We start from the raw sequence: 18,060 nt of genomic DNA on the forward strand, positions 1-18,060 counted from the left end.
TCATTTATTTTTAATAGAACATCTGATGATGCCAGTAAACATTGCTACAACAGTAACACTACCGTTGCTCTTACAGTTAACGTGACATTAGGAATAAGAGGCAGTGATAGCACTCTCTGATTTTTCTGATGGACAAACTTGTTCATCGCTTCCCCGGGTGGGCTTGAACCACCAACTTTTCCGTTAACAGCCGAACGCGCCAACAAATTGAGACACGAAGGCACGAAACATACTAAAGTATCCCTATTTACTAGTTAGCTAATTCATATTCAATGTTTTTAACACCATATCTGACTATGCAGGTAAACGTAGTTTCAAGACTAAAACTACTGTTGCTTTTACAATTATCGTGTCATTAGGAATCATAAGCAGTGGTAGCGCTATCTGTTTCATCTGATGGAAGTATTTGTTCATTGCGTCCCCGGGTGGGCTTGAACCACCAACCTTTCGGTTAACAGCCGAACGCGCTAACCAATTGCGCCACGGAGACATGAAACTTACTGAAGTTTCCCTATTTACAAGTTGGCTCATTTACTTTCATTTATTTTTAATAGAACATCTGATGATGCCAGTAAACATGGCTACAAGAGTAACACTACCGTTGCTTTTACAGTTAACGTGACATTAGGAATAAGAGGCAGTGATAGCACTCTCTGATTCTTCTGATGGACATATTTGTTCATCGCTTCCCCGGGTGGGCTTGAACCACCAACCTTTCCGTTAACAGCCGAAAGCGCTAACCAATTGCGGCACGGAGACACGAAACATACTGAAGTATCCCTATTTACTAGTTAGCTAATTCAATTTCAATGTTTTTAACACCACATCTGACTATGCAGGTAAACGTAGTTTCAAGACTAAAACTACCGTTGCTTTTACAATTATCGTGACATTAGGAATCATAAGCAGTGGTAGCACTATCTGTTTCATCTGATCAAAGAATTTGTTCATTGCGTCCCCGGGTGGGCTTGAACCACCAACCTTTCGGATAACAGCCGAACGCGCTAACCAATTGCGCCACGGAGACATGAAACTTACTGAAGTTTCCCTATTTACAAGTTGACACATCTACTTTCATTTATTTCTAATAGCACATCTGATGATGCCAGTAAACATGGCTACAACAGTAACACTACCGTTGCTCTTACAGTTAACGTGACATTAGGAATAAGAGGCAGTGATAGCACTCTCTGATTTTTCTGATAGACATACTTGTTCATCGCTTCCCCGGGTGGGCTTGAACCACCAACTTTTCCGTTAACAGCCGAACGCGCCAACAAATTGAGACACGAAGGCACGAAACATACTGAAGTATCCCTATTTACTGGTTAGCTAATTCATATTCAATGTTTTTAACACCATATCTGACTATGCAGGTAAACGTAGTTTCAAGACTAAAACTACCTTTGCTTTTACAATTATCGGGTCATTAGGAATCATAAGCAGTGGTAGCGCTATCTGTTTCATCTGATGGAAGTATTTGTTCATTGCGTCCCCGGGTGGGCTTGAACCACCAACCTTTCGGTTAACAGCCGAAAGCGCTAACCAATTGCGCCACGGAGACATGAAACTTACTGAAGTTTCCCTATTTACAAGTTGGCTCATTTACTTTCATTTATTTTTAATAGAACATCTGATGATGCCAGTAAACATGGCTACAAGAGTAACACTACCGTACTTTTACAGTTAACGTGACATTAGGAATAAGAGGCAGTGATAGCACTCTCTGATTCTTCTGAGGGACATAATTGTTCATCGCTTCCCCGGGTGGGCTTGAACCACCAACCTTTCAGTTAACAGGCGAACGCGCTAACCAATTGCGGCAGGGAGACACGAAACATATTGAAGTATCCCTATTTACTAGTTAGCTAAATCAATTTCAATGTTTTTATCACCATATCTGACTATGCAGGTAAACGTAGTTTCAAGACTAAAACTACCGTTGCTTCTACAATTTTCGTGACATTAGGAATCATAAGCAGTGGTAGCACTATCTGTTTCATCTGATCAAAGAATTTGTTCATTGCGTCCCCGGGTGGGCTTGAACCACCAACCTTTCGGATAACAGCCGAACGCGCTAACCAATTGCGCCACGGAGACATGAAACTTACTGAAGTTTCCCTATTTACAAGTTGACACATTTACTTTCATTTATTTCTAATAGCACATCTGATGATGCCAGTAAACATGGCTACAACAGTAACCCTACCGTTGCTCTTACAGTTAACGTGACATAAGGAATAAGAGGCAGTGATAGCACTTTCTGATTTTTCTGATGGACATACTTGTTCATCGCTTCCCGGGGTGGGCGTGAACCACCAACCTTTCCGTTAACAGCCGAAAGCGCTAACCAATTGCGGCACGGAGACACGAAACATACTGAAGTATCCCTATTTACTAGTTAGCTAATTCAATTTCAATGTTTTTAACACCACATCTGACTATGCAGGTAAACGTAGTTTCAAGACTAAAACTACCGTTGCTTTTACAATTATGGTGACATTAGGAATCATAAGCAGTGGTAGCACTATCTGTTTCATCTGATCGAAGTATTTGTTCATTGCGTCCCCGGATGGGCTTGAGCCACCAACCTTTCGGTCAACAGCCGAACGCGCTAACCAATTGCTCCACGGAGACATGAAAATTACTGAAGTTTCCCTATTTACAAGTTGACTCAATTACTTTCATTTATTTTAATAGCACATCTGATGATGCCAGTAGACATGGCTACAAGTGTAACACTACCGTTGCTCTTACAGTTAACGTGACTTTAGGAATAAGAGGCAGTGATAGCACTCTCTGATTCTTCTAATGGACATATTTGTTCATCGCCTCCCTGGGTGGGCTTGAACCACCAACCTTTACGTTAACAGCCGAACGCGCCAACAAATTGAGACACGAAGGCACGAAACATACTGAAGTATCCCTATTTCCTAGTTAGCTAATTCAATTTCAATGTTTTTAACACCATATCTGACTATGCAGGTAAACGTAGTTTGAAGACTAAAACTACCGTTGCTTTTACAATTATCGTGACATTAGGAATCATAAGCAGTGGTAGCGCTATCTGTTTCATCTGATGGAAGTATTTGTTCATTGCGTCCCCGGGTGGGCTTGAACCACCAACCTTTCGGTTAACAGCCGAACGCGCTAACCAATTGCGCCACGGAGACATGAAACTTACTGAAGTTTCTCTATTTACAAGTTGGCTCATTTACTTTCATTTATTTTTAATAGAACATCTGATGATGCCAGTAAACATGGCTACAAGAGTAACACTACCGTTGCTTTTACAGTTAACGTGACATTAGGAATAAGAGGCAGTGATAGCACTCTCTGATTCTTCTGATGGACATATTTGTTCATCGCTTCCAAGGGTGGGCTTGAACCACCAACCTTTCAGTTAACAGGCGAACGCGCTAACCAATTGCGGCACGGAGACACGAAACATACTGAAGTATCCCTATTTATTAGTTAGCTAATTCAATTTCAATGTTTTTAACACCACATCTGACTATGCAAGTAAACGTAGTTTGTTTTTAACACCACATCTGGCTATGCAGGTAAACGTAGTTTCAAGACTAAAACTACCGTTGCTTTTACAATTATCGTGACATTAGGAATCATAAGCAGTGGTAGCACTATCTGTTTCATCTGATCAAAGAATTTGTTCATTGCGTCTCCGGGTGGGCTTGAACCACCAACCTTTCGGTTAACAGCCGAACGCGCTAACCAATTGCGCCACGGAGACATGAATTTACTGAAGTTTCCCTATTTACAAGTTGGCTCATTTACTTTTATTTATTTTTAATAGGACATCTGATGATGCCAGTAGACATGGCTACAAGTGTAACACTACCGTTGCTCTTACAGTTAACGTGACTTTAGGAATAAGAGGCAGTGATAGCACTCTCTGATTCTTCTGATGGACATATTTGTTCATCGCTTCCCCGGGTGGGTTTGAACCACAAACCTTTCCGTTAACAGCCGAAAGCGCTAACCAATTGCGGCACGGAGACACGAAACATACTGAAGTATCCCTATTTACTAGTTAGCTAATTCAATTTCAATGTTTTTAACACCACATCTGACTATGCAGGTAAACGTAGTTTCAAGACTAAAACTACCGTTGCTTTTACAATTATCGTGACATTAGGAATCATAAGCAGTGGTAGCACTATCTGTTTCATCTGATCGAAGTATTTGTTCATTGCGTCCCCGGATGGGCTTGAGCCACCAACCTTTCGGTCAACAGCCGAACGCGCTAACCAATTGCTCCACGGAGACATGAAAATTACTGAAGTTTCCCTATTTACAAGTTGACTCAATTACTTTCATTTATTTTAATAGCACATCTGATGATGCCAGTAGACATGGCTACAAGTGTAACACTACCGTTGCTCTTACAGTTAACGTGACTTTAGGAATAAGAGGCAGTGATAGCACTCTCTGATTCTTCTAATGGACATATTTGTTCATCGCCTCCCTGGGTGGGCTTGAACCACCAACCTTTACGTTAACAGCCGAACGCGCCAACAAATTGAGACACGAAGGCACGAAACATACTGAAGTATCCCTATTTCCTAGTTAGCTAATTCAATTTCAATGTTTTTAACACCATATCTGACTATGCAGGTAAACGTAGTTTGAAGACTAAAACTACCGTTGCTTTTACAATTATCGTGACATTAGGAATCATAAGCAGTGGTAGCGCTATCTGTTTCATCTGATGGAAGTATTTGTTCATTGCGTCCCCGGGTGGGCTTGAACCACCAACCTTTCGGTTAACAGCCGAACGCGCTAACCAATTGCGCCACGGAGACATGAAACTTACTGAAGTTTCTCTATTTACAAGTTGGCTCATTTACTTTCATTTATTTTTAATAGAACATCTGATGATGCCAGTAAACATGGCTACAAGAGTAACACTACCGTTGCTTTTACAGTTAACGTGACATTAGGAATAAGAGGCAGTGATAGCACTCTCTGATTCTTCTGATGGACATATTTGTTCATCGCTTCCAAGGGTGGGCTTGAACCACCAACCTTTCAGTTAACAGGCGAACGCGCTAACCAATTGCGGCACGGAGACACGAAACATACTGAAGTATCCCTATTTATTAGTTAGCTAATTCAATTTCAATGTTTTTAACACCACATCTGACTATGCAAGTAAACGTAGTTTGTTTTTAACACCACATCTGGCTATGCAGGTAAACGTAGTTTCAAGACTAAAACTACCGTTGCTTTTACAATTATCGTGACATTAGGAATCATAAGCAGTGGTAGCACTATCTGTTTCATCTGATCAAAGAATTTGTTCATTGCGTCTCCGGGTGGGCTTGAACCACCAACCTTTCGGTTAACAGCCGAACGCGCTAACCAATTGCGCCACGGAGACATGAATTTACTGAAGTTTCCCTATTTACAAGTTGGCTCATTTACTTTTATTTATTTTTAATAGGACATCTGATGATGCCAGTAGACATGGCTACAAGTGTAACACTACCGTTGCTCTTACAGTTAACGTGACTTTAGGAATAAGAGGCAGTGATAGCACTCTCTGATTCTTCTGATGGACATATTTGTTCATCGCTTCCCCGGGTGGGTTTGAACCACAAACCTTTCCGTTAACAGCCGAACGCGCTAACCAATTGACGCACGGAGACACGAAACATACTAAAGTATCCCTATTTACTAGTTACCTAATTCAATTTCAATGTTTTTAACACCACATCTGACAATGCAGGTAAACGTAGTTTCAAGACTAAAAGTACCGTTGCTTTTACAATTATCGTGACATTAGGAATCATAAGCAGTGGTAGCACTATCTGTTTCATTTGATCGAAGTATTTGTTCATTGCGTCCCCGGGTGGGCTTGAACCACCAACCTTTCGGTTAACAGCCGAACGCGCTAACCAATTGCGCCACGGAGACATGAAACTTACTGAAGTTTCTCTATTTACAAGTTGGCTCATTTACTTTCATTTATTTTTAATAGAACATCTGATGATGCCAGTAAACATGGCTACAAGAGTAACACTACCGTTGCTTTTACAGTTAACGTGACATTAGGAATAAGAGGCAGTGATAGCACTCTCTGATTCTTCTGATGGACATATTTGTTCTTCGCTTCCAAGGGTGGGCTTGAACCACCAACCTTTCAGTTAACAGGCGAACGCGCTAACCAATTGCGGCACGGAGACACGAAACATACTGAAGTATCCCTATTTATTAGTTAGCTAATTCAATTTCAATGTTTTTAACACCACATCTGACTATGCAGGTAAACGTAGTTTGTTTTTAACACCACATCTGACTATGCAGGTAAACGTAGTTTCAAGACTAAAACTACTGTTGCTTTTACAATTATCGTGACATTAGGAATCATAAGCAGTGGTAGCACTATCTGTTTCATCTGATCAAAGAATTTGTTCATTGCGTCTCCGGGTGGGCTTGAACCACCAACCTTTCGGTTAACAGCCGAACGCGCTAACCAATTGCGCCACGGAGACATGAATTTACTGAAGTTTCCCTATTTACAAGTTGGCTCATTTACTTTTATTTATTTTTAATAGCACATCTGATGATGCCAGTAGACATGGCTACAAGTGTAACACTACCGTTGCTCTTACAGTTAACGTGACTTTAGGAATAAGAGGCAGTGATAGCACTCTCTGATTCTTCTGATGGACATATTTGTTCATCGCTTCCCCGGGTGGGTTTGAACCACAAACCTTTCCGTTAACAGCCAAACGCGCTAACCAATTGCAGCACGGAGACACGAAACATACTAAAGTATCCCTATTTACTAGTTACCTAATTCAATTTCAATGTTTTTAACACCACATCTGACTATGCAGGTAAACGTAGTTTCAAGACTAAAAGTACCGTTGCTTTTACAATTATCGTGACATTAGGAATCATAAGCAGTGGTAGCACTATCTGTTTCATTTGATCGAAGTATTTGTTCATTGCGTCCCCGGGTGGGCTTGAACCACCAACCTTTCGGTTAACAGCCGAACGCGCTAACCAATTGCGCCACGGAGACATGAAACTTACTGAAGTTTCTCTATTTACAAGTTGGCTCATTTACTTTCATTTATTTTTAATAGAACATCTGATGATGCCAGTAAACATGGCTACAAGAGTAACACTACCGTTGCTTTTACAGTTAACGTGACATTAGGAATAAGAGGCAGTGATAGCACTCTCTGATTCTTCTGATGGACATATTTGTTCTTCGCTTCCAAGTGTGGGCTTGAACCACCAACCTTTCAGTTAACAGGCGAACGCGCTAACCAATTGCGGCACGGAGACACGAAACATACTGAAGTATCCCTATTTATTAGTTAGCTAATTCAATTTCAATGTTTTTAACACCACATCTGACTATGCAGGTAAACGTAGTTTGTTTTTAACACCACATCTGACTATGCAGGTAAACGTAGTTTCAAGACTAAAACTACCGTTGCTTTTACAATTATCGTGACATTAGGAATCATAAGCAGTGGTAGCACTATCTGTTTCATCTGATCAAAGAATTTGTTCATTGCGTCTCCGGGTGGGCTTGAACCACCAATCTTTCGGTTAACAGCCGAACGCGCTAACCAATTGCGCCACGGAGACATGAATTTACTGAAGTTTCCCTATTTACAAGTTGGCTCATTTACTTTTATTTATTTTTAATAGCACATCTGATGATGCCAGTAGACATGGCTACAAGTGTAACACTACCGTTGCTCTTACAGTTAACGTGACTTTAGGAATAAGAGGCAGTGATAGCACTCTCTGATTCTTCTGATGGACATATTTGTTCATCGCTTCCCCGGGTGGGTTTGAACCACCAACCTTTCGGTTAACAGCCGAACGCGCTAACCAATTGCAGCACGGAGACACAAAACATACTAAAGTATCCCTATTTACTAGTTACGTAATTCAATTTCAATGTTTTTAACACCACATCTGACTATGCAGGTAAACGTAGTTTCAAGACTAAAAGTACCGTTGCTTTTACAATTATCGTGACATTAGGAATCATAAGCAAGGGTAGCACTATCTGTTTCATTTGATCGAAGTATTTGTTCATTGCGTCCCCGGGTGGGCTTGAACCACCAACCTTTCGGTTAACAGCCGAACGCGCTAACCAATTGCGCCACGGAGACATGAAACTTACTGAAGTTTCCCTATTTAAAAGTTGGCTTATTTACTTTCATTTATTTTTAATAGCACATCTGATGATGCCAGTAAACATGGCTACAAGAGTAACACTACCGTTGCTCTTACAGTTAACGTGACATTAGGAATAAGAGGCAGTGATAGCACTCTCTGATTCTTCTGATGGACATATTTGTTCATCGCCTCCCCGGGTGGGCTTGAACCACCAACCTTTCGGTTAACAGCCGAACGCGCTAACCAATTGCGCCACGGAGACATGAAACTTACTGAAGTTTCCCTATTTACAAGTTGGCTCATTTACTTTCATTTATTTTTAATAGCACATCTGATAATGCCAGTAAACATGGCTACAAGAGTAACACTACCGTTGCTCTTACAGTTACCGTGACATTAGGAATAAGAGGCAGTGATAGCACTCTCTGATTCTTCTGATGGACATATTTGTTCATCGCCTCCCCGGGTGGGCTTGAACCACCAACCTTTCCGTTAACAGCCGAACGCGCTAACCAATTGCGGCACTAAGACACGAAACATACTGATGTATCCCTATTTACTAGTTAGCTAATTCAATTTCAATGTTTTTAACACCACATCTGACTATGCAGGTAAACGTAGTTTCAAGACTAAAACTACCGTTGCTTTTACAATTATCGTGACATTAGGAATCATAAGCAGTGGTATCACTATCTGTTTCATCTGATCGAAGTATTTGTTCATTGCGTCCCCGGGTGGGCTTGAACCACCAACCTTTCGGTTAACAGCCGAACGCGCTAACCAATTGCGCCACGGAGACATGAAACTTACTGAAGTTTCCCTATTTACAAGTTGGCTCATTTACTTTTATTTATTTTTAATAGCACATCTGATGATGCCAGTAAACATGGCTACAAGAGTAACACTACCGTTGCTCTTACAGTTAGCGTGACATTAGGAATAAGAGGCAGTGATAGCACTCTCTGATTCTTCTGATGGACATATTTGTTTATCGCCTCCCCGGGTTGGCTTGAACCACCAACCTTTCCGTTAACAGCCGAACGCGCTAACCAATTGCGGCACGAAGACACGAAACATACTGAAGTATCCCTATTTACTAGTTAGCTAATTCAATTTCAATGTTTTTAACACCACATCTGACTATGCAGGTAAACGTAGTTTCAAGACTAAAACTACCGTTGCTTTTACAATTATCGTGACATTAGGAATCATAAGCAGTGGTAGCACTATCTGTTTCATCTGATCGAAGTATTTGTTCATTGCGTCCCCGGATGGGCTTGAGCCACCAACCTTTCGGTCAACAGCCGAACGCGCTAACCAATTGCTCCACGGAGACATGAAAATTACTGAAGTTTCCCTATTTACAAGTTGACTCAATTACTTTCATTTATTTTAATAGCACATCTGATGATGCCAGTAAACATGGCTACAAGAGTAACACTACCGTTGCTCTTACAGTTAACGTGACATTAGGAATAAGAGGCAGTGATAGCACTCTCTGATTCTTCTGATGGACATATTTGTTCATCGCCTCCCTGGGTGGGCTTGAACCACCAACCTTTCCGTTAACAGCCGAACGCGCCAACAAATTGAGACACGAAGGCACGAAACATACTGAAGTATCCCTATTTACTAGTTAGCTAATTCAATTTCAATGTTTTTAACACCATATCTGACTATGCAGGTAAACGTAGTTTGAAGACTAAAACTACCGTTGCTTTTACAATTATCGTGACATTAGGAATCATAAGCAGTGGTAGCGCTATCTGTTTCATCTGATGGAAGTATTTGTTCATTGCGTCCCCGGGTGGGCTTGAACCACCAACCTTTCGGTTAACAGCCGAACGCGCTAACCAATTGCGCCACGGAGACATGAAACTTACTGAAGTTTCTCTATTTACAAGTTGGCTCATTTACTTTCATTTATTTTTAATAGAACATCTGATGATGCCAGTAAACATGGCTACAAGAGTAACACTACCGTTGCTTTTACAGTTAACGTGACATTAGGAATAAGAGGCAGTGATAGCACTCTCTGATTCTTCTGATGGACATATTTGTTCATCGCTTCCAAGGGTGGGCTTGAACCACCAACCTTTCAGTTAACAGGCGAACGCGCTAACCAATTGCGGCACGGAGACACGAAACATACTGAAGTATCCCTATTTATTAGTTAGCTAATTCAATTTCAATGTTTTTAACACCACATCTGACTATGCAAGTAAACGTAGTTTGTTTTTAACACCACATCTGACTATGCAGGTAAACGTAGTTTCAAGACTAAAACTACCGTTGCTTTTACAATTATCGTGACATTAGGAATCATAAGCAGTGGTAGCACTATCTGTTTCATCTGATCAAAGAATTTGTTCATTGCGTCTCCGGGTGGGCTTTAACCACCAACCTTTCGGTTAACAGCCGAACGCGCTAACCAATTGCGCCACGGAGACATGAATTTACTGAAGTTTCCCTATTTACAAGTTGGCTCATTTACTTTTATTTATTTTTAATAGCACATCTGATGATGCCAGTAGACATGGCTACAAGTGTAACACTACCGTTGCTCTTACAGTTAACGTGACTTTAGGAATAAGAGGCAGTGATAGCACTCTCTGATTCTTCTGATGGACATATTTGTTCATCGCTTCCCCGGGTGGGTTTGAACCACAAACCTTTCCGTTAACAGCCGAACGCGCTAACCAATTGCAGCACGGAGACACGAAACATACTAAAGTATCCCTATTTACTAGTTACCTAATTCAATTTCAATGTTTTTAACACCACATCTGACTATGCAGGTAAACGTAGTTTCAAGACTAAAAGTACCGTTGCTTTTACAATTATCGTGACATTAGGAATCATAAGCAGTGGTAGCACTATCTGTTTTATTTGATCGAAGAATTAGTTCATTGCGTCCCCGGGCGGGCTTGAACCACCAACCTTTCGGTTAACAGCCGAACGCGCTAACCAATTGCGCCACGGAGACATGAAACTTACTGAAGTTTCTCTATTTACAAGTTGGCTCATTTACTTTCATTTATTTTTAATAGAACATCTGATGATGCCAGTAAACATGGCTACAAGAGTAACACTACCGTTGCTTTTACAGTTAACGTGACATTAGGAATAAGAGGCAGTGATAGCACTCTCTGATTCTTCTGATGGACATATTTGTTCTTCGCTTCCAAGGGTGGGCTTGAACCACCAACCTTTCAGTTAACAGGCGAACGCGCTAACCAATTGCGGCACGGAGACACGAAACATACTGAAGTATCCCTATTTATTAGTTAGCTAATTCAATTTCAATGTTTTTAACACCACATCTGACTATGCAGGTAAACGTAGTTTGTTTTTAACACCACATCTGACTATGCAGGTAAACGTAGTTTCAAGACTAAAACTACCGTTGCTTTTACAATTATCGTGACATTAGGAATCATAAGCAGTGGTAGCACTATCTGTTTCATCTGATCAAAGAATTTGTTCATTGCGTCTCCGGATGGGCTTGAACCACCAACCTTTCGGTTAACAGCCGAACGCGCTAACCAATTGCGCCACGGAGACATGAATTTACTGAAGTTTCCCTATTTACAAGTTGGCTCATTTACTTTTATTTATTTTTAATAGCACATCTGATGATGCCAGTAGACATGGCTACAAGTGTAACACTACCGTTGCTCTTACAGTTAACGTGACTTTAGGAATAAGAGGCAGTGATAGCACTCTCTGATTCTTCTGATGGACATATTTGTTCATCGCTTCCCCGGGTGGGTTTGAACCACAAACCTTTCCGTTAACAGCCGAACGCGCTAACCAATTGCAGCACGGAGACACGAAACATACTAAAGTATCCCTATTTACTAGTTACCTAATTCAATTTCAATGTTTTTAACACCACATCTGACTATGCAGGTAAACGTAGTTTCAAGACTAAAAGTACCGTTGCTTTTACAATTATCGTGACATTAGGAATCATAAGCAGTGGTAGCACTATCTGTTTCATTTGATCGAAGTATTTGTTCATTGCGTCCCCGGGTGGGCTTGAACCACCAACCTTTCGGTTAACAGCCGAACGCGCTAACCAATTGCGCCACGGAGACATGAAACTTACTGAAGTTTCTCTATTTACAAGTTGGCTCATTTACTTTCATTTATTTTTAATAGAACATCTGATGATGCCAGTAAACATGGCTACAAGAGTAACACTACCGTTGCTTTTACAGTTAACGTGACATTAGGAATAAGAGGCAGTGATAGCACTCTCTGATTCTTCTGATGGACATATTTGTTCTTCGCTTTCAAGGGTGGGCTTGAACCACCAACCTTTCAGTTAACAGGCGAACGCGCTAACCAATTGCGGCACGGAGACACGAAACATACTGAAGTATCCCTATTTATTAGTTAGCTAATTCAATTTCAATGTTTTTAACACCACATCTGACTATGCAGGTAAACGTAGTTTGTTTTTAACACCACATCTGACTATGCAGGTAAACGTAGTTTCAAGACTAAAACTACCGTTGCTTTTACAATTATCGTGACATTAGGAATCATAAGCAGTGGTAGCACTATCTGTTTCATCTGATCAAAGAATTTGTTCATTGCGTCTCCGGGTGGGCTTGAACCACCAACCTTTCGGTTAACAGCCGAACGCGCTAACCAATTGCGCCACGGAGACATGAATTTACTGAAGTTTCCCTATTTACAACTTGGCTCATTTACTTTTATTTATTTTTAATAGCACATCTGATGATGCCAGTAGACATGGCTACAAGTGTAACACTACCGTTGCTCTTACAGTTAACGTGACTTTAGGAATAAGAGGCAGTGATAGCACTCTCTGATTCTTCTGATGGACATATTTGTTCATCGCTTCCCCGGGTGGGTTTGAACCACCAACCTTTCGGTTAACAGCCGAACGCGCTAACCAATTGCAGCACGGAGACACAAAACATACTAAAGTATCCCTATTTACTTGTTACGTAATTCAATTTCAATGTTTTTAACACCACATCTGACTATGCAGGTAAACGTAGTTTCAAGACTAAAAGTACCGTTGCTTTTACAATTATCGTGACATTAGGAATCATAAGCAAGGGTAGCACTATCTGTTTCATTTGATCGAAGTATTTGTTCATTGCGTCTCCGGGTGGGCTTGAACCACCAACCTTTCGGTTAACAGCCGAACGCGCTAACCAATTGCGCCACGGAGACACGAAACTTACTGAAGTTTCCCTATTTAAAAGTTGGCTTATTTACTTTCATTTATTTTAATAGCACATCTGATGATGCCAGTAAACATGGCTACAAGAGTAACACTACCGTTGCTCTTACAGTTAACGTGACATTAGGAATAAGAGGCAGTGATAGCACTCTCTGATTCTTCTGATGGACATATTTGTTCATCGCCTCCCCGGGTGGGCTTGAACCAACAACCTTTCCTTTAACAGCCGAACGCGCTAACCAATTGCGGCACTAAGACACGAAACATACTGAAGTATCCCTATTTACTAGTTAGCTAATTCAATTTTAATGTTTTTAACACCACATCTGACTATGCAGGTAAACGTAGTTTCAAGACTAAAACTACCGTTGCTTTTACAATTATCATGACATTAGGAATCATAAGCAGTGGTAGCACTATCTGCTTTATCTGATCGAAGTATTTGTTCATTGCGTCCCCGGGTGGGCTTGAACCACCAACCTTTCGGTTAACAGCCGAACGCGCTAACCAATTGCGCCACGGAGACATGAAACTTACTGAAGTTTCCCTATTTACAAGTTGGCTCATTTACTTTCGTTTATTTTTAATAGCACATCTGATGATGCCAGTAAACATGGTTACAACAGTAACACTCCCGTTGCTCTTACAGTTAACGTGACATTAGGAATAAGAGGCAGTGATAGTACTCTCTGATTTTTCTGATGGACATACTTGTTCATCGCTTCCACGGGTGGGCTTGAACCACCAACCTTTCCGTTAACAGCCGAAAGCGCTAACCAATTTCGGCACGGAGACACGAAACATACTGAAGTATCCCTATTTACTAGTTAGCTAATTCAATTTCAATGTTTCTAACACCACATCTGACTATGCAGGTAAAAGTAGTTTCAAGACTAAAATTACCGTTGCTTTTACAATTATCGTGACATTAGGAATCATAAGCAGTGGTAGCACTATCTGCTTTATCTGATCGAAGTATTTGTTCATTGCGTCACCGGGTGGGCTTGAACCACCAACCTTTCGGTTAACAGCCGAACGCGCTAACCAATTGCGTCACGGAGACATGAAACTTACTGAAGTTTCCCTATTTACAAGTTGGCTCGTTTGCTTTCATTTATTTTTAATAGAACATCTGATGATGCCAGTAAACATGGCTACAAGAGTAACACTACCGTTGCTTTTACAGTTAACGTGACATTTGGAATAAGAGGCAGTGATAGCACTCTCTGATTCTTCTGATGGACATATTTGTTCATCGCCTCCCCGGGTGGGCTTGAACCAACAACCTTTCCTTTAACAGCCGAACGCGCTAACCAATTGCGGCACTAAGACACGAAACATACTGAAGTATCCCTATTTACTAGTTAGCTAATTCAATTTTAATGTTTTTAACACCACATCTGACTATGCAGGTAAACGTAGTTTCAAGACTAAAACTACCGTTGCTTTTACAATTATCGTGACATTAGGAATCATAAGCAGTGGTAGCACTATCTGCTTTATCTGATCGAAGTATTTGTTCATTGCGTCCCCGGGTGGGCTTGAACCACCAACCTTTCGGTTAACAGCCGAACGCGCTAACCAATTGCGCCACGGAGACATGAAACTTACTGAAGTTTCCCTATTTACAAGTTGGCTCATTTACTTTCGTTTATTTTTAATAGCACATCTGATGATGCCAGTAAACATGGTTACAACAGTAACACTCCCGTTGCTCTTACAGTTAACGTGACATTAGGAATAAGAGGCAGTGATAGTACTCTCTGATTTTTCTGATGGACATACTTGTTCATCGCTTCCCCGGGTGGGCTTGAACCACCAACCTTTCCGTTAACAGCCGAAAGCGCTAACCAATTTCGGCACGGAGACACGAAACATACTGAAGTATCCCTATTTACTAGTTAGCTAATTCAATTTCAATGTTTCTAACACCACATCTGACTATGCAGGTAAAAGTAGTTTCAAGACTAAAACTACCGTTGCTTTTACAATTATCGTGACATTAGGAATCATAAGCAGTGGTAGCACTATCTGCTTTATCTGATCGAAGTATTTGTTCATTGCGTCACCGGGTGGGCTTGAACCACCAACCTTTCGGTTAACAGCCGAACGCGCTAACCAATTGCGTCACGGAGACATGAAACTTACTGAAGTTTCCCTATTTACAAGTTGGCTCGTTTGCTTTCATTTATTTTTAATAGAACATCTGATGATGCCAGTAAACATGGCTACAAGAGTAACACTACCGTTGCTTTTACAGTTAACGTGACATTTGGAATAAGAGGCAGTGATAGCACTCTCTGATTTTTCTGATGGACATACTTGTTCATCGCTTCCCCGGGTGGGCTTGAACCACCAATCTTTCCGTTAACAGCCGAACGCGACAACAAATTGCGCTACGGAGACGCGATACTTACTGAAGTATCCCTATTCACTAGTAGGCTAATTCAATTTCAGTGTTCTTAACAGCACATCTGACTATGCAGGTAAACGTAGTTTCAAGACTAAAACTACCGTTGATGTTACAATTATCGTGATATTCGGCATCAGAAGCAGTGGTAGCACTATCTGTTTCATCTGATCGAAGTATTTGTTCATTGCGTCCCCGGGTGGGCTTGAACCACCAACCTTTCGGTTAACAGCCGAACGCGCTAACCAATTGCGCCACGGAGACATGAAACTTACTGAAGTTTCCCTATTTACAAGTTGGCTCATTTACTTTCGTTTATTTTAAATAGCACATCTGATGATGCCAGTAAACATGGTTACAACAGTAACACTCCCGTTGCTCTTACAGTTAACGTGACATTAGGAATAAGAGGCAGTGATAGTACTCTCTGATATTTCTGATGGACATACTTGTTTATCGCTTCCCCGGGTGGGCTTGAACCACCAACCTTTCCGTTAACAGCCGAAAGCGCTAACCAATTTCGGCACGGAGACACGAAACATACTGAAGTATCCCTATTTACTAGTTAGCTAATTCAATTTCAATGTTTCTAACACCACATCTGACTATGCAGGTAAACGTAGTTTCAAGACTAAAACTACCGTTGCTTTTACAATTATCGTGACATTAGGAATCATAAGCAGTGGTAGCACTATCTGCTTTATCTGATCGAAGTATTTGTTCATTGCGTCACCGGGTGGGCTTGAACCACCAACCTTTCGGTTAACAGCCGAACGCGCTAACCAATTGCGTCACGGAGACATGAAACTTACTGAAGTTTCCCTATTTACAAGTTGGCTCATTTACTTTCGTTTATTTTTAATAGCACATCTGATGATGCCAGTAAACATGGTTACAACAGTAACACTCCCGTTGCTCTTACAGTTAACGTTACATTAGGAATAAGAGGCAGTGATAGCACTCTCTGATTTTTCTGATGGACATACTTGTTCATCGCTTCCCCGGGTGGGCTTGAACCACCAACCTTTCCGTTAACAGCCGAAAGCGCTAACCAATTTCGGCACGGAGACACGAAACATACTGAAGTATCCCTATTTACTAGTTAGCTAATTCAATTTCAATGTTTCTAACACCACATCTGACTACGCAGGTAAACGTAGTTTTAAGACCATAACTACCGTTGCTTTTACAATTATCGTGACATTAGGAATCATAAGCAGTGGTAGCACTATCTGCTTTATCTGATCGAAGTATTTGTTCATTGCGTCACCGGGTGGGCTTGAACCACCAACCTTTCGGTTAACAGCCGAACGCGCTAACCAATTGCGCCACGGAGACATGAACCTTACTGAAGTTTCCCTATTTACAAGTTGGCTCGTTTGCTTTCATTTATTTTTAATAGAACATCTGATGATGCCAGTAAACATGGCTACAAGAGTAACACTACCGTTGCTTTTACAGTTAACGTGACATTTGGAATAAGAGGCAGTGATAGCACTCTCTGATTTTTCTGATGGACATACTTGTTCATCGCTTCCCCGGGTGGGCTTGAACCACCAAACTTTCCGTTAACAGCCGAACGCGACAACAAATTGCGCTACGGAGACGCGATACTTACTGAAGTATCCCTATTCACTAGTAGGCTAATTCAATTTCAGTGTTCTTAACAGCACATCTGACTATGCAGGTAAACGTAGTTTCAAGACTAAAACTACCGTTGATGTTACAATTATCGTGATATTAGGCATCAGAAGCAGTGGTAGCACTATCTGTTTCATCTGATCGAAGTATTTGTTCATTGCGTCCCCGGGTGGGCTTGAACCACCAACCTTTCGGTTAACAGCCGAACGCGCTAACCAAATGCGCCACGGAGACATGAAACTTACTGAAGTTTCCCTATTTACAAGTTGGCTCATTTACTTTCGTTTATTTTTAATAGCACATCTGATGATGCCAGTAAACATGGTTACAACAGTAACACTCCCGTTGCTCTTACAGTTAACGTGACATTAGGAATAAGAGGCAGTGATAGTACTCTCTGATTTTTCTGATGGACATACTTGTTTATCGCTTCCCCGGGTGGGCTTGAACCACCAACCTTTCCGTTAACAGCCGAAAGCGCTAACCAATTTCGGCACGGAGACACGAAACATACTGAAGTATCCCTATTTACTAGTTAGCTAATTCAATTTCAATGTTTCTAACACCACATCTGACTATGCAGGTAAACGTAGTTTCAAGACTAAAACTACCG

At 41.1% G+C, this 18,060-nt stretch overlaps 26 non-coding genes across 26 annotated transcripts; all 26 read right to left on the reverse strand.

Moving 5' to 3' along the window:
* Positions 1–416: 416 nt before the first annotated feature.
* Positions 417–490, reverse strand: Trnan-guu (transfer RNA asparagine (anticodon GUU)). The gene has a single exon. It is a non-coding gene; the product is annotated as a tRNA-Asn (tRNA).
* A 463-nt stretch (positions 491–953) lies between these two features.
* On the reverse strand, positions 954–1,027 carry Trnan-guu (transfer RNA asparagine (anticodon GUU)). The gene has a single exon. It is a non-coding gene; the product is annotated as a tRNA-Asn (tRNA).
* Positions 1,028–1,490: 463 nt separating this feature from the next.
* Positions 1,491–1,564, reverse strand: Trnan-guu (transfer RNA asparagine (anticodon GUU)). Its single transcript has one exon. It is a non-coding gene; the product is annotated as a tRNA-Asn (tRNA).
* A 462-nt stretch (positions 1,565–2,026) lies between these two features.
* Positions 2,027–2,100, reverse strand: Trnan-guu (transfer RNA asparagine (anticodon GUU)). Its single transcript has one exon. It is a non-coding gene; the product is annotated as a tRNA-Asn (tRNA).
* Positions 2,101–3,099: 999 nt separating this feature from the next.
* Trnan-guu (transfer RNA asparagine (anticodon GUU)) lies at positions 3,100–3,173 on the reverse strand. Its single transcript has one exon. It is a non-coding gene; the product is annotated as a tRNA-Asn (tRNA).
* A 504-nt stretch (positions 3,174–3,677) lies between these two features.
* Positions 3,678–3,751, reverse strand: Trnan-guu (transfer RNA asparagine (anticodon GUU)). Its single transcript has one exon. It is a non-coding gene; the product is annotated as a tRNA-Asn (tRNA).
* A 998-nt stretch (positions 3,752–4,749) lies between these two features.
* Positions 4,750–4,823, reverse strand: Trnan-guu (transfer RNA asparagine (anticodon GUU)). The gene has a single exon. It is a non-coding gene; the product is annotated as a tRNA-Asn (tRNA).
* Positions 4,824–5,327: 504 nt separating this feature from the next.
* Positions 5,328–5,401, reverse strand: Trnan-guu (transfer RNA asparagine (anticodon GUU)). The gene has a single exon. It is a non-coding gene; the product is annotated as a tRNA-Asn (tRNA).
* A 462-nt stretch (positions 5,402–5,863) lies between these two features.
* On the reverse strand, positions 5,864–5,937 carry Trnan-guu (transfer RNA asparagine (anticodon GUU)). The gene has a single exon. It is a non-coding gene; the product is annotated as a tRNA-Asn (tRNA).
* A 504-nt stretch (positions 5,938–6,441) lies between these two features.
* Positions 6,442–6,515, reverse strand: Trnan-guu (transfer RNA asparagine (anticodon GUU)). Its single transcript has one exon. It is a non-coding gene; the product is annotated as a tRNA-Asn (tRNA).
* Positions 6,516–6,977: 462 nt separating this feature from the next.
* Positions 6,978–7,051, reverse strand: Trnan-guu (transfer RNA asparagine (anticodon GUU)). The gene has a single exon. It is a non-coding gene; the product is annotated as a tRNA-Asn (tRNA).
* A 504-nt stretch (positions 7,052–7,555) lies between these two features.
* Positions 7,556–7,629, reverse strand: Trnan-guu (transfer RNA asparagine (anticodon GUU)). The gene has a single exon. It is a non-coding gene; the product is annotated as a tRNA-Asn (tRNA).
* Positions 7,630–8,091: 462 nt separating this feature from the next.
* On the reverse strand, positions 8,092–8,165 carry Trnan-guu (transfer RNA asparagine (anticodon GUU)). The gene has a single exon. It is a non-coding gene; the product is annotated as a tRNA-Asn (tRNA).
* A 732-nt stretch (positions 8,166–8,897) lies between these two features.
* On the reverse strand, positions 8,898–8,971 carry Trnan-guu (transfer RNA asparagine (anticodon GUU)). The gene has a single exon. It is a non-coding gene; the product is annotated as a tRNA-Asn (tRNA).
* Positions 8,972–9,970: 999 nt separating this feature from the next.
* Positions 9,971–10,044, reverse strand: Trnan-guu (transfer RNA asparagine (anticodon GUU)). The gene has a single exon. It is a non-coding gene; the product is annotated as a tRNA-Asn (tRNA).
* Positions 10,045–10,548: 504 nt separating this feature from the next.
* Positions 10,549–10,622, reverse strand: Trnan-guu (transfer RNA asparagine (anticodon GUU)). Its single transcript has one exon. It is a non-coding gene; the product is annotated as a tRNA-Asn (tRNA).
* Positions 10,623–11,084: 462 nt separating this feature from the next.
* Positions 11,085–11,158, reverse strand: Trnan-guu (transfer RNA asparagine (anticodon GUU)). The gene has a single exon. It is a non-coding gene; the product is annotated as a tRNA-Asn (tRNA).
* A 504-nt stretch (positions 11,159–11,662) lies between these two features.
* Positions 11,663–11,736, reverse strand: Trnan-guu (transfer RNA asparagine (anticodon GUU)). The gene has a single exon. It is a non-coding gene; the product is annotated as a tRNA-Asn (tRNA).
* Positions 11,737–12,198: 462 nt separating this feature from the next.
* On the reverse strand, positions 12,199–12,272 carry Trnan-guu (transfer RNA asparagine (anticodon GUU)). Its single transcript has one exon. It is a non-coding gene; the product is annotated as a tRNA-Asn (tRNA).
* A 504-nt stretch (positions 12,273–12,776) lies between these two features.
* Trnan-guu (transfer RNA asparagine (anticodon GUU)) lies at positions 12,777–12,850 on the reverse strand. Its single transcript has one exon. It is a non-coding gene; the product is annotated as a tRNA-Asn (tRNA).
* Positions 12,851–13,312: 462 nt separating this feature from the next.
* Positions 13,313–13,386, reverse strand: Trnan-guu (transfer RNA asparagine (anticodon GUU)). The gene has a single exon. It is a non-coding gene; the product is annotated as a tRNA-Asn (tRNA).
* Positions 13,387–13,848: 462 nt separating this feature from the next.
* Positions 13,849–13,922, reverse strand: Trnan-guu (transfer RNA asparagine (anticodon GUU)). The gene has a single exon. It is a non-coding gene; the product is annotated as a tRNA-Asn (tRNA).
* Positions 13,923–14,922: 1,000 nt separating this feature from the next.
* Positions 14,923–14,996, reverse strand: Trnan-guu (transfer RNA asparagine (anticodon GUU)). The gene has a single exon. It is a non-coding gene; the product is annotated as a tRNA-Asn (tRNA).
* A 1,000-nt stretch (positions 14,997–15,996) lies between these two features.
* Trnan-guu (transfer RNA asparagine (anticodon GUU)) lies at positions 15,997–16,070 on the reverse strand. Its single transcript has one exon. It is a non-coding gene; the product is annotated as a tRNA-Asn (tRNA).
* Positions 16,071–17,070: 1,000 nt separating this feature from the next.
* Positions 17,071–17,144, reverse strand: Trnan-guu (transfer RNA asparagine (anticodon GUU)). The gene has a single exon. It is a non-coding gene; the product is annotated as a tRNA-Asn (tRNA).
* Positions 17,145–17,607: 463 nt separating this feature from the next.
* Positions 17,608–17,681, reverse strand: Trnan-guu (transfer RNA asparagine (anticodon GUU)). Its single transcript has one exon. It is a non-coding gene; the product is annotated as a tRNA-Asn (tRNA).
* Positions 17,682–18,060: the final 379 nt, after the last annotated feature.

This window comes from Hydractinia symbiolongicarpus, chromosome 11 (genome assembly GCF_029227915.1).
Source record: "Hydractinia symbiolongicarpus strain clone_291-10 chromosome 11, HSymV2.1, whole genome shotgun sequence".
NCBI classification, from domain to species: Eukaryota; Metazoa; Cnidaria; class Hydrozoa; order Anthoathecata; family Hydractiniidae; genus Hydractinia; species Hydractinia symbiolongicarpus.